The sequence below is a fragment of the Mus musculus genome, chromosome 10, assembly GCF_000001635.26.
Source record: "Mus musculus strain C57BL/6J chromosome 10, GRCm38.p6 C57BL/6J".
Lineage (NCBI taxonomy): Eukaryota > Metazoa > Chordata > Mammalia > Rodentia > Muridae > Mus > Mus musculus.
In genome coordinates, this window is record NC_000076.6 from 44902200 (window position 1) to 44915542 (window position 13343).

Consider the following 13343-nt stretch of genomic DNA (forward strand, 5'->3'; position numbering starts at 1 on the left):
TTTAAGTAATAAATAATAACCAATTGCTGTGCTAAGCACTGTATGGCTTTCATAAAATATCTTCACATGAGGTCTAAAATGACTTGAAAGAAAAATTGAGGAAGGGTTTTGAACTTAGTTGAAAATAAAATGTATGTTGTTTTTACCAACCTTTAATTGGAATTTAGCATTTTCATATTCTACAGTAGTCACTATAAATCTCAAAATATCATCCAACCATATCATAAAATTGAGATTTCCCAATGCTATCAGAATAAAAGAATATCACTTTTATATCATTTAAGAAGTACATTTATTGCTGTTTACAAATTTATTTTAAAATATTTTATAGCTAGAATATGATTGATTTACTATATCTTCTTTTTGTGTGTATTAAGATATTATTGTAGAGATTGGAGATGTGGCTCAGTGGTTAGGAACACATACTGTTCTTGCCAAAGACCTGTGTTTGCCTCCCAGCACCCACATCAGGCAGCTAAAAACTGCTACTAACCGCATTCCAGGAAATCTGATGCCTGCTTCTGTCTTCTGTGGGCACCTGCACACATACAGTGCACATAAATTCATGCAGTCCACATACATTCATGTAGTGGATTATAATGAATTCATTGACCTGCCAAATGGATTCATTTCACAAATGTTAACAGCCTTGTTATGACTTTATTCTTGAAGCCACGTTGTTCGGTAGATGTTCATCAAATAATCCTCGAGTGCCTGAAAATGGTGCAACAAAGATTATATAACAACCCCTTAAAACAGTGGAAACCACAGCCTTACGATACAAAGAGGTACTAACTAAGAAATAAGAGTGGAAACAGATACAGAAAGACAAATATGGCATGCTCTCTTCCTCATTCTAGCTTTGACTTTTCACATACATGTGTTTAAATCAGAGTACTTGCAGAATCCAAAAAAACAGAAAGGACCACGGGGGATTTCAAGGGATGGGTATAGTAAAACACAAGTAGCATGAAAAGAGGAAAGGAATATTACTAGGGCGGGAAGAGGTGGGTGGTAGGCAGCAGAAGGCAACATAGAGAGTTTGTGTGGGAAGTGGAAGCTAATACTAAAGGTCTTTGAAAATCCCACATATTCTCCAGGCCATTAGTTAAAAATAACTTCTCAAGTATAGGTAGGACGTTGTGAGTACCCACCTCATTACTGCTGGAATTTTGGCTGGCTTGATCTTGTGGTATACACACAGTCACATCTGCTGTGAGGTTCTGTGGCAATGACTCTGTTACGTCGGGAAAACACTATTCCACAGCAGCCCCCTAAAATACACAAATATAATTTTAAGAAAATTTAGAGACTTACCCTATATGGAGGCTAATGCCTCTCCTAGATGTCATAAACGATTTCATAAAAAACCTGCACCAATTTGGTTTGTTGGTGAATGAGGTCCCATAGATAAACAAAGCAATACAAACTATTCCCATTGTTCTTGGTTACCCTTCAGAACTTGATAGTAACATCTAATTGCTGAAAGCACTATATTGGTTTGTTTTTATTTATTTATTTATTTATTTATTTATTTACATTCCAAACGTCCCTGTCCTCTCAGTTCCCCCTCACAGAGTTCCTAACTCCTCCCTCCTCCCCTTTGCCTCTGTTGCATCAAGTCTCTACAGGATTAGTAGCCCCTCTCCTGTGTCCTCCCTGCTCTGTTGCATCAAGTCTCTACAGGATTAGGCACATCCTCTCCCATGGAGGCCAGACATGGCAGCGCTCTACTACATATGTGTTAGGGGCCTTGGACAGCCCAAGTATGTTCTTTGGTTTGCCTTAGTCTCTGGGAGCTCCCAGGGGTCCAGGTTGATACTGTGGGGTTACTAACTCTTTGAAGGCCTTCAGTCCTTCCCCTAAGTCTTCCACTGGGGTGCCTGACCTCCATGCAATGTTTGGCTGTGGGTATCTGTATCTGTCTTCAGCTGCTAGGTAGAGCCTCTCAGAGGGTTGCTATGCTAGGTTCCTGTCTGCAAACACAACATAGCATCATTAACAGTGCAAGGGACTGGTACCTGCTGGTTGTGGTGACACTAATTTGGAGAAAACAAGCTGCTACCAATCTGGAAGGTCCACCCCTATTAGATAGGCATCATAGTACTAGAAATTCTACTGGGAGAGAAACATAATAAACTGTCTTACCCAGCTGTTGGCCCTACAATTTACAATAATGACCACCTTGACAAACTCTTACCCAACTGATACAATAGTGGCATAAGTGTTATTGGAGTGACTAACCACTTTTTAATTGGACTTAAAGCCAGTTCCACAATAAGAATGTAATACTTCTGTTAACTGTATCAAGTATGTATGGCTGAGTAAGTAGGTCATGGGTCCTAAGGGAATATCTGCTACTGTTATTCTGATAAATGGACACAGTATTGAACTGCCCATTAAATACTTATCTTTATAACCATAGACTAGAACAATTCTCAACCCTCATTACAGAAGCTTCTTTTTGCAGCAGGTAGCAATTAAGACAAACACTAACAGCTGGTCAAAGTGCAGCGCATGAGAGACTGTAGAGTACTCAGTCCTGAATGAGACATTTGCATCATGTCCTCTCCCTCCAATGCTCAGGGATCAGTGCAGAATGCTGGGCTACCTGACAAGGCGCTAAGAGCCAGAGATAGTGGAGGACTGCTGTGGAATAGTGTTTTCCCGACGTAACAGAGTCATTGCCACATAACCTCACAGCAGATGTGACTGTGTGTACAAGACCACCACAAGATCAAGCCAGCCAAAATTCCAGCAGTAATGAAGGGGGTACTCACAAAGTCCTACCTATATTTGAGAAGTTATTTTTAACTAATGGCCTGGAGAAGGAGAGTGAGTTTTCTTCAGGGATCTGGTCCCTGATAGGGTAACCATGTCTCATTGGATGGCCCTATACCTATGCACACATGAGCAGCACATAAGTGGATCCAGTGAGTTATAGTCCATGAAGCTTGGAAGGAAAAAGGAGGGTATGGGAGAGCTTAGAGGACAGAGGGGAAGGGTGAATTGGATCACAAATATTGTATGCATGTATACAACTCTCAAATAATAAATTAAAAAGAGTAAACTCTGGGTGGTGGCAAGTGCTGCAGTGGGTTGAAGACCTCAGGGAAGAGATCACAGGGATGTAAAAGGAAACCAGAAAACAGGGACAACACAATACATGACAGTACAAGAGGATCCTCTTTACTTTCAATGTAGTTAGAAGACTCTGTCTTCTCTCATTACATCATTTGGTTTTATTTCTCTTCCTCTGTCTCCATTCATTTATCCTGTGTGGATTTCTATCACACGTCTCCACATTCTAGCTAGTTCCCAACTTGAAAAAAAGCAAGAGCAATATACCAGGCTATATCAAATACAGTTCAGTTTTATGTGTTTATTCAATCATACATGCTTTCTTTGTTTTTCCACATTATTGAAAAAGGTAATGGATAAAACATAAGGAAGAAATCCCTTGGACTCGAGCCCCGGGCTTCCATGCCAGCAGAGTCTTGCCCAACACCCGCAAGGGCCCACACGGGACTCCCCACGGGACCCTAAGACCTCTGGTGAGTGGAACACAGCGCCTGCCCCAATCCAATCGCGCGGAACCTAAGACTGCGGTACATAGGGAAGCAGGCTACCCGGGCCTGATCTGGGGCACAAGTCCCTTCCGCTCGACTCGAGACTCGAGCCCCGGGCTACCTTGCCAGCAGAGTCTTGCCCAACACCCGCAAGGGCCCACACGGGACTCCCCACGGGACCCTAAGACCTCTGGTGAGTGGAACACAGCGCCTGCCCCAATCCAATCGCGCGGAACTTGAGACTGCAGTACATAGGGAAGCAGGCTACCCGGGCCTGATCTGGGGCACAAGTCCCTTCCGCTCGACTCGAGCCCCGGGCTTCCATGCCAGCAGAGTCTTGCCCAACACCCGCAAGGGCCCACACGGGACTCCCCACGGGATCCTAAGACCTCTGGTGAGTGGAACACAGCGCCTGCCCCAATCCAATCGCGCAGAACTTGAGACTGCAGTACATAGGGAAGCAGGCTACCCGGGCCTGATCTGGGGCACAAGTCCCTTCCGCTCGACTCGAGACTCGAGCCCCGGGCTACCTTGCCAGCAGAGTCTTGCCCAACACCCGCAAGGGCCCACACGGGACTCCCCACGGGACCCTGAGACCTCTGGTGAGTGGAACATAGCGCCTGCCCCAATCCAATCGCGCGGAACTTGAGACTGCAGTACATAGGGAAGCAGGCTACCCGGGCTTGATCTGGGGCACAAACCCCTTCCACTCCACTCGAGCCCCGGGCTACCTTGCCAGCTGAGTCGCCTGACACCCGCAAGGGCCCACACAGGATTCCACACGTGATCCTAAGACCTCTAGTGAGTGGAACACAACTTCTGCCAGGAGTCTGGTTCGAACACCAGATATCTGGGTACCTGCCTTGCAAGAAGAGAGCTTGCCTGCAGAGAATACTCTGCCCACTGAAACTAAGGAGAGTGCTACCCTCCAGGTCTGCTCATAGAGGCTAACAGAGTCACCTGAAGAACAAGCTCTTAACAGTGACAACTAAAACAGCTAGCTTCAGAGATTACCAGATGGCGAAAGGCAAACGTAAGAATCCTACTAACAGAAATCAAGACCACTCACCATCATCAGAATGCAGCACTCCCACCCCACCTAGTCCTGGGCACCCCAACACAACCGAAAATCTAGACCCAGATTTAAAAACATTTCTCATGATGATGATGGAGGACATCAAGAAGGACTTTCATAAGTCACTTAAAGAATTACAGGAGAGCACTGCTAAAGAGTTACAGGCCCTTAAAGAAAAGCAGGAAAACACAGCCAAACAGGTAGAAATCATTAAAGAAAAACAGGAAAACACATCCAAACAGGTGATGGAAATGAACAAAACCATACTAGAACTAAAAGGGGAAGTAGACACAATAAAGAAAACCCAAAGTGAGGCAACGCTGGAGTAGAAACCCTAGGAAAGAGATCTGGAACCATAGATGCGAGCATCAGCAACAGAATACAAGAAATGGAAGAGAGAATCTCAGGTGCAGAAGATTCCATAGAGAACTTCGACACAACAGTCAAAGAAAATACAAAATGCAAAAGGATCCTAACTCAAAACATCCAGGTAATCCAGGACACAATGAGAAGACCAAACCTACGGATAATAGGAATTGATGAGAATGAAGATTTTCAACTTAAAGGGCCAGCTAATATCTTCAACAAAATAATAGAAGAAAACTTCCCAAACATAAAAAAAGAGATGCCCATGATCATACAAGAAGCCTACAGAACTCCAAATAGACTGGACCAGAAAAGAAATTCCTCCCGACACATAATAATCAGAACAACAAATGCACTAAATAAAGATAGAATATTAAAAGCAGTAAGGGAGAAAGGTCAAGTAACATATAAAGGAAGGCCTATCAGAATTACACCAGACTTTTCACCAGAGACTATGAAAGCCAGAAGAGCCTGGACAGATGTTATACAGACACTAAGAGAACACAAATGCCAGCCCAGGCTACTATACCCGGCCAAACTCTCAATTACCATAGATGGAGAAACCAAAGTATTCCACGACAAAACCAAATTCACACAATATCTTTCCACGAATCCAGCCCTTCAAAGGATAATAACTGAAAAGAAGCAATACAAGGACGGAAATCACGCCCTAGAACAACTAAGAAAGTAATCATTCAACAAACCAAAAAGAAGACAGCCACAAGAACAGAATGCCAACTCTAACAACAAAAATAAAAGGAAGCAACAATTACTTTTCCTTAATATCTCTTAATATCAATGGACTCAATTCCCCAATAAAAAGACATAGACTAACAGACTGGCTACACAAACAGGACCCAACATTCTGCTGCTTACAGGAAACCCATCTCAGGGAAAAAGACAGACACTACCTCAGAGTGAAAGGCTGGAAAACAATTTTCCAAGCAAATGGACTGAAGAAACAAGCTGGAGTAGCCATTTTAATATCGGATAAAATCGACTTCCAACCCAAAGTTATCAAAAAAGACAAGGAGGGACACTTCATACTCATCAAAGGTAAAATCCTCCAAGAGGAACTCTCAATTCTGAATATCTACGCACCAAATGCAAGGGCAGCCACATTCATTAGAGACACTTTAGTAAAGCTCAAAGCATACATTGCACCTCACACAATAATAGTGGGAGACTTCAACACACCACTTTCTTCAAAGGACAGATCGTGGAAACAGAAACTAAACAGGGACACAGTGAAACTAACAGAAGTTATGAAACAAATGGACCTGACAGATATCTACAGAACATTTTATCCTAAAACAAAAGGATATACCTTCTTCTCAGCACCTCACGGGACCTTCTCCAAAATTGACCATATAATTGGTCACAAAACAGGCCTCAATAGATACAAAAATATTGAAATTGTCCCATGTATCCTATCAGACCACCATGGCCTAAGACTGATCTTCAATAACAACATAAATAATGGAAAGCCAACATTCACGTGGAAACTGAATAACACTCTTCTCAATGATACCTTGGTCAAGGAAGGAATAAAGAAAGAAATTAAAGACTTTTTAGAGTTTAATGAAAATGAAGCCACAACGTACCCAAACCTATGGGACACAATGAAAGCATTTCTAAGAGGGAAACTCATAGCTCTGAGTGCCTCCAAGAAGAAACGGGAGACAGCACATACTAGCAGCTTGACAACACATCTAAAAGCCCTAGAAAAAAAGGAAGCAAATTCACCCAAGAGGAGTAGACGGCAGGAAATAATCAAACTCAGGGGTGAAATCAACCAAGTGGAAACAAGAAGAACTATTCAAAGAATTAACCAAACGAGGAGTTGGTTCTTTGAGAAAATCAACAAGATAGATAAACCCTTAGCTAGACTCACTAAAGGGCACAGGGACAAAATCCTAATTAACAAAATCAGAAATGAAAAGGGAGACATAACAACAGATCCTGAAGAAATCCAAAACACCATCAGATCCTTCTACAAAAGGCTATACTCAACAAAACTGGAAAACCTGGATGAAATGGACAAATTTCTGGACAGATACCAGGTACCAAAGTTAAATCAGGATCAAGTTGACCATCTAAACAGTCCCATATCACCTAAAGAAATAGAAGCAGTTATTAATAGTCTCCCAACCAAAAAAAGCCCAGGACCAGATGGGTTTAGTGCAGAGTTCTATCAGACCTTCAAAGAAGATCTAATTCCAATTCTGCACAAACTATTTCACAAAATAGAAGTAGAAGGTACTCTACCCAACTCATTTTATGAAGCCACTATTACTCTGATACCTAAACCACAGAAAGATCCAACAAAGATAGAGAACTTCAGACCAATTTCTCTTATGAATATCGATGCAAAAATCCTCAATAAAATTCTCGCTAACCGAATCCAAGAACACATTAAAGCAATCATCCATCCTGACCAAGTAGGTTTTATTCCAGGGATGCAGGGATGGTTTAATATATGAAAATCCATCAATGTAATCCATTATATAAACAAACTCAAAGACAAAAACCACATGATCATCTCGTTAGATGCAGAAAAAGCATTTGACAAGATCCAACACCCATTCATGATAAAAGTTTTGGAAAGATCAGGAATTCAAGGCCCATACCTAAACATGATAAAAGCAATCTACAGCAAACCAGTAGCCAACATCAAAGTAAATGGAGAGAAGCTGGAAGCAATCCCACTAAAATCAGGGACTAGACAAGGCTGCCCACTTTCTCCCTACCTTTTCAACATAGTACTTGAAGTATTAGCCAGAGCAATTCGACAACAAAAGGAGATCAAGGGGATACAAATTGGAAAAGAGGAAGTCAAAATATCACTTTTTGCAGATGATATGATAGTATATATAAGTGACCCTAAAAATTCTACCAGAGAACTCCTAAACCTGATAAACAGCTTCGGTGAAGTAGCTGGATATAAAATAAACTCAAACAAGTCAATGGCCTTTCTCTATACAAAGAATAAACAGGCTGAGAAAGAAATTAGGGAAACAACACCCTTCTCAATAGTCACAAATAATATAAAATATCTTGGCGTGACTCTAACTAAGGAAGTGAAAGATCTGTATGATAAAAACTTCAAATCTCTGAAGAAAGAAATTAAGGAAGATCTCAGAAGATGGAAAGATCTCCCATGCTCATGGATTGGCAGGATCAACATTGTAAAAATGGCTATCTTGCCAAAAGCAATCTACAGATTCAATGCAATCCCCATCAAAATTCCAACTCAATTCTTCACCGAATTGGAAGGAGCAATTTGCAAATTTGTCTGGAATAACAAAAAACCTAGGATAGCAAAAAGTCTTCTCAAGGATAAAAGAACTTCTGGCGGAATCACCATGCCAGACCTAAAGCTTTACTACAGAGCAATTGTGATAAAAACTGCATGGTACTGGTATAGAGACAGACAAGTAGACCAATGGAATAGAATTGAAGACCCAGAAATGAACCCACACACCTATGGTCACTTGATCTTCGACAAGGGAGCTAAAACCATCCAGTGGAAGAAAGACAGCATTTTCAACAATTGGTGCTGGCACAACTGGTTGTTATCGTGTAGAAGAATGCGAATCGATCCATACTTATCTCCTTGTACTAAGGTCAAATCTAAGTGGATCAAGGAACTTCACATAAAACCAGAGACACTGAAACTTATAGAGGAGAAAGTGGGGAAAAGCCTTGAAGATATGGGCACAGGGGAAAAATTCCTGAACAGAACAGCAATGGCTTGTGCTGTAAGATCGAGAATTGACAAATGGGACCTAATGAAACTCCAAAGTTTCTGCAAGGCAAAAGACACCGTCAATAAGACAAAAAGACCACCAACAGATTGGGAAAGGATCTTTACCTATCCTAAATCAGATAGGGGACTAAATATCCAACATATATAAAGAACTCAAGAAGGTGGACTTCAGAAAATCAAATAACCCCATTAAAAAATGGGGCTCAGAACTGAACAAAGAATTCTCACCTGAGGAATACCGAATGGCAGAGAAGCACTTGAAAAAATGTTCAACATCCTTAATCATCAGGGAAATGCAAATCAAAACAACCCTGAGATTCCACCTCACACCAGTCAGAATGGCTAAGATCAAAAATTCAGGTGACAGCAGATGCTGGCGTGGATGTGGAGAAAGAGGAACACTCCTCCATTGTTGGTGGGAGTGCAGGCTTGTACAACCACTCTGGAAATCAGTCTGGCGGTTCCTCAGAAAACTGGACATAGTACTACCGGAGGATCCAGCAATACCTCTCCTGGGCATATATCCAGAAGATGCCCCAACAGGTAAGAAGGACACATGCTCCACTATGTTCATAGCAGCCTTATTTATAATAGCCAGAAGCTGGAAAGAACCTAGATGCCCCTCAACAGAGGAATGGATACAGAAAATGTGGTACATCTACACAATGGAGTACTGCTCAGCTATTAAAAAGAATGAATTTATGAAATTCCTAGACAAATGGATGGACCTGGAGGGCATCATCCTGAGTGAGGTAACACATTCACAAAGAAACTCACACAATATGTATTCACTGATAAGTGGATATTAGCCCCAAACCTAGGATACCCAAGATATAAGATATAATTTGTTAAACACATGAAACTCAAGAAGAATGAAGACTGAAGTGTGGACACTATGCCCCTCCTTAGATTTGGGAACAAAACAGCCATGGAAGGAGTTACAGAGCCAAAGTTTGGAGCTGAGATGAAAGGATGGACCATGTAGAGACTGCCATATCCAGGGATCCACCCCATAATCAGCATCCAAACACTGACACCATTGCATACACTAGCAAGATTTTATTGAAAGGACCCAGATGTAGCTGTCTCTTGTGAGACTATGCCGGGGCCTAGCAAACACAGAAGTGGATGCTCACAGTCAGCTAATGGATGGATCATAGGGCTCCCAATGGAGGAGCTAGAGAAAGTAGCCAAGGAGCTAAAGGGATCTGCAACCCTATAGGTGGAACAACATTATGAACTAACCAGTACCCCGGAGCTCTTGACTCTAGCTGCATATATATCAAAAGATGGCCTAGTCGGCCATCACTGGAAAGAGAGGCCCATTGGACTTGCAAACTTTATATGCCCCAGTACAGGGGAACACCAGGGCCAAAAAGGGGGAGTGGGTGGGCAGGGGAGTGGGGGTGGGTGGATATGGGGGACTTTTGGTATAGCATTGGAAATGTAAATGAGTTAAATACCAAATAAAAAATGGAAAAAAAAAAAAAAAAAAAGAAATCCCTTACCTAGCCAGGAAGGGACTAGAGTACCTGTACACATCATATCTTCCATTCTTACTACATCCATCGTTTACTGATTCATTTGTCAGGTTCTGTGATAGTTCCAGGGGATTTCCAAATGATTTTATGTCTTACTGGAGTAGACAGATATTAACAGACACCTACTTCTTAAATACTGTGTGTTCATTTTTGTAGTAGTACATGTTGATATGATAAATATCTTCCCTTGAGGCAGAGAACAGTGACAGTTCCTGGAATACCTCCTTATCGAAACATCATAGCTGGGCAATAACCCACGAGAGTGCATCTCGAGGCACTTCCATTGTCGCTGTTTCTCTTGATTCACTGTCAGCATGCTGTTAAAGCTGTTGTGCCTTAACTACACCTCATCCACTGACTTGATTTGATTCACACCTTCACTTTTCTCAACTGATGGCCTTAGAAAATTTAGTTAAGCTCTCTGACTTTGGTCTGTTAGGATGAAGTTCTTAACATCTCTTTAAGGATTAAAAGATGTTTACAAAGTGTTTAGCATGTATCATAGAATAAATGTTGGTCACCATCATCAAGGCTGATAGTAATACTAGTATTTTCTCAGGGCATCTGCTATACTTCGGTTACATTGCAGTTTAGTAAGGAAATGAAAAATTCCATGACTGGTGATTGTAACATTTCTCCTGATAGAACTGCCTTTCAGTGATATGCTGCTAGAAAAGTGTCCTGTAAGGTAACATAAAACTTTGGTTTCCAAGGTATTACAGGTTTTCACAGTCATGCAAACATAAATGATTATTCTATTTAAGGGACCTTGTTCTTATGCTACTCTCAAGGGTTAGACGACAGGAGAGTGTAGGATTAAAATAACATAACTTTGAACTTCAGACCACTGGTGTTCACTTCATGGACTCAAGCTGGGAAGACTTAAAAGTACCTTTAGTCAATCTTTAGTGTATATCAAGCAGTATGTGTAAATGTTTTTAAATGCACTATTATCCCTCGCAATAGCCTAGTGAAGTTGAATTTAGCAGAATTAAATGGTTTCTTCAAAAGACTCAGAAGGTTACATGTTTATTTAGAATATGTATGGTCAAATGAGTCTTTATGGTTCATAGTTTATCACATGTACTGCCCTGGGTCACTGGTGTGTTGAAAGTGCTAATATAGATGAAACATTCTGGCTTCATACATGAAAACTCCTCTCCATTCCCAGCTCCCATCACAAAGCAGCCTTGTTCATTATCCCTGAGTTTTATAGACCCTTAGGAGATTACACTTATTACTTTTTACCTTAATACCACAGTCTCAGGTAAACTTACAAAGAACCATTAGTTCCACAGCAAAATTCTATGTCAACAGCTTAGCAAAAATTAGAAAGTAAATAATTAACTAAACAAAAGGCATAAGATGCTAGGTTTCTCTGAACAGAAGTCGAATGCTTCCAGTAGACATCGAAGCTGTCATTTGTCAAAGTCCACAGGGAGAAGGTGTTATCTTTACTGCTGAACTCCAGGTTTACCAGACAAGGTATATTGCAGAAGAAGAAAGTCAAGAGGTTATCTCTCACAATCAGTTGAGAGTAGATGGTCTGAAATCAATGTTTGGGAAGAAATTCTCAAAGGTCTTATCGTTGGGCGAGTGATTTTAAAAGTGAGCCACACATTGCATAGGATTATAGTTAGTTTGACTATTAACTATCTCAAAGCTCTGTGTCAATTTTTAGCCATGAGTCTCCCCTACACAGAAACAGATGCCCCGGGGTAAGTACCCTCTGCTGAATTTCATCCTCCAGATGAGCTTTGAACAAAACTTGCGCTTGTTCAATCAAGTTCACGTCATAAATGCAGCCACAGATGAAAACGGACAGCTATGGTACTTAATTATCTTGACCCAGATGCATGCTGTCTCATCTAGTTTTCTATCAGGACAGACATTGCTCTGCAAAAAGCAGCCCTACTGTGAGAGTCATTCACTTTTTGCTATTCCATAGCCTCTGGGTGAAGGTGTTTGAGTGTTTGCTTGTTTTTATTTCATTTGTTTGTTCATGTTGGGAAGGTGACCATACCAGAAAGGTATGGAATGAAATGACGCGAGAGCTCATCCCGGTCACTTCCTGTATAGATGACAAATAACCCTCAAGGCCAGCAAGGGGAGTTGCCACAGAATGGTCCAGTGATTAAGTTAGGTACTCTTCTCATGAGAGAAAGAATGAGAAAATACAGTAAATCAGTGGTTGGATTAAGCAGTAATGGACTATTCATGATAAACACCTTCTCAACATCTGGGAATGGTGGCTCATGTCAATTATCCCAGCACTTGGATGACTGAGGCAGCAAATGACAAGCCTGGGCTACAAAGTGAGTTCCAGGTTAGCCAAAGCTACAGGGTAAAATCTTGTCTCAAAAAGCAAAACATGGATATATATACATACACACACACACACACACACACACACACACACACACACACACATACACATACACATACACATACATATACATATATGAGTTCTTCTAAAGATAGATAAGCAAAGAGGGGAGATCAGTCATCTCTCTGCAGTCAGTTTGTTCAGAAGTGGAACGGACATCACTAAGATGCCCTGAGGTACTGGATTTGGCTCTGTTGGGGCCATGACTGACCTCAGATTTCATCTGACTCCAGAGGAATTTGGAAAGTTTACAAACAATGAGCACAAACTCTTGTTTAATCCCATCTCTCTGAAACTTTTGGGCATGAGATTGTTCTCTGTCCCCATTTTAAATAACTGAAGAGCTAATTTCTAAATGGAGAGCTAGGAAGAAAGTTCCACCTAACAAGAAGATGGCCCTCAGCAGGTCTCCACTGCTCACAGAAATTGGAGTACAAATATCTCACTCAATCCATGTTTGCTAGTATCTTTTAAAAAATATTTATGTATTTATTATATGTAAATACACTGTAGCTGTCTTCAGACACTCCAGAAGAGAGCATCAAATTTTGTTACGGAGGGTTGTGAGCCACCATGTGGTTGCTGGGATTTGAACTCAGGACCTTTGGAAGAGCAGTCGGCACTCTTAACCACTGAG

The 13343-nt window shown here is 41.4% G+C and overlaps 1 long non-coding RNA gene across 1 annotated transcript in view; it reads right to left on the minus strand.

Moving 5' to 3' along the window:
• Positions 1–417: 417 nt before the first annotated feature.
• Gm40638 overlaps positions 418–13343 on the minus strand; it is a 40660-nt gene continuing 27734 nt past the window's right edge. Inside the window, exons 3-4 of the long non-coding RNA XR_871626.1 lie at positions 1155–1274; positions 418–714 (exon numbers count right to left, since the gene is read on the minus strand). This is a non-coding gene — a long non-coding RNA (predicted gene, 40638). The remainder of the gene's footprint in view (positions 715–1154; positions 1275–13343) is intronic.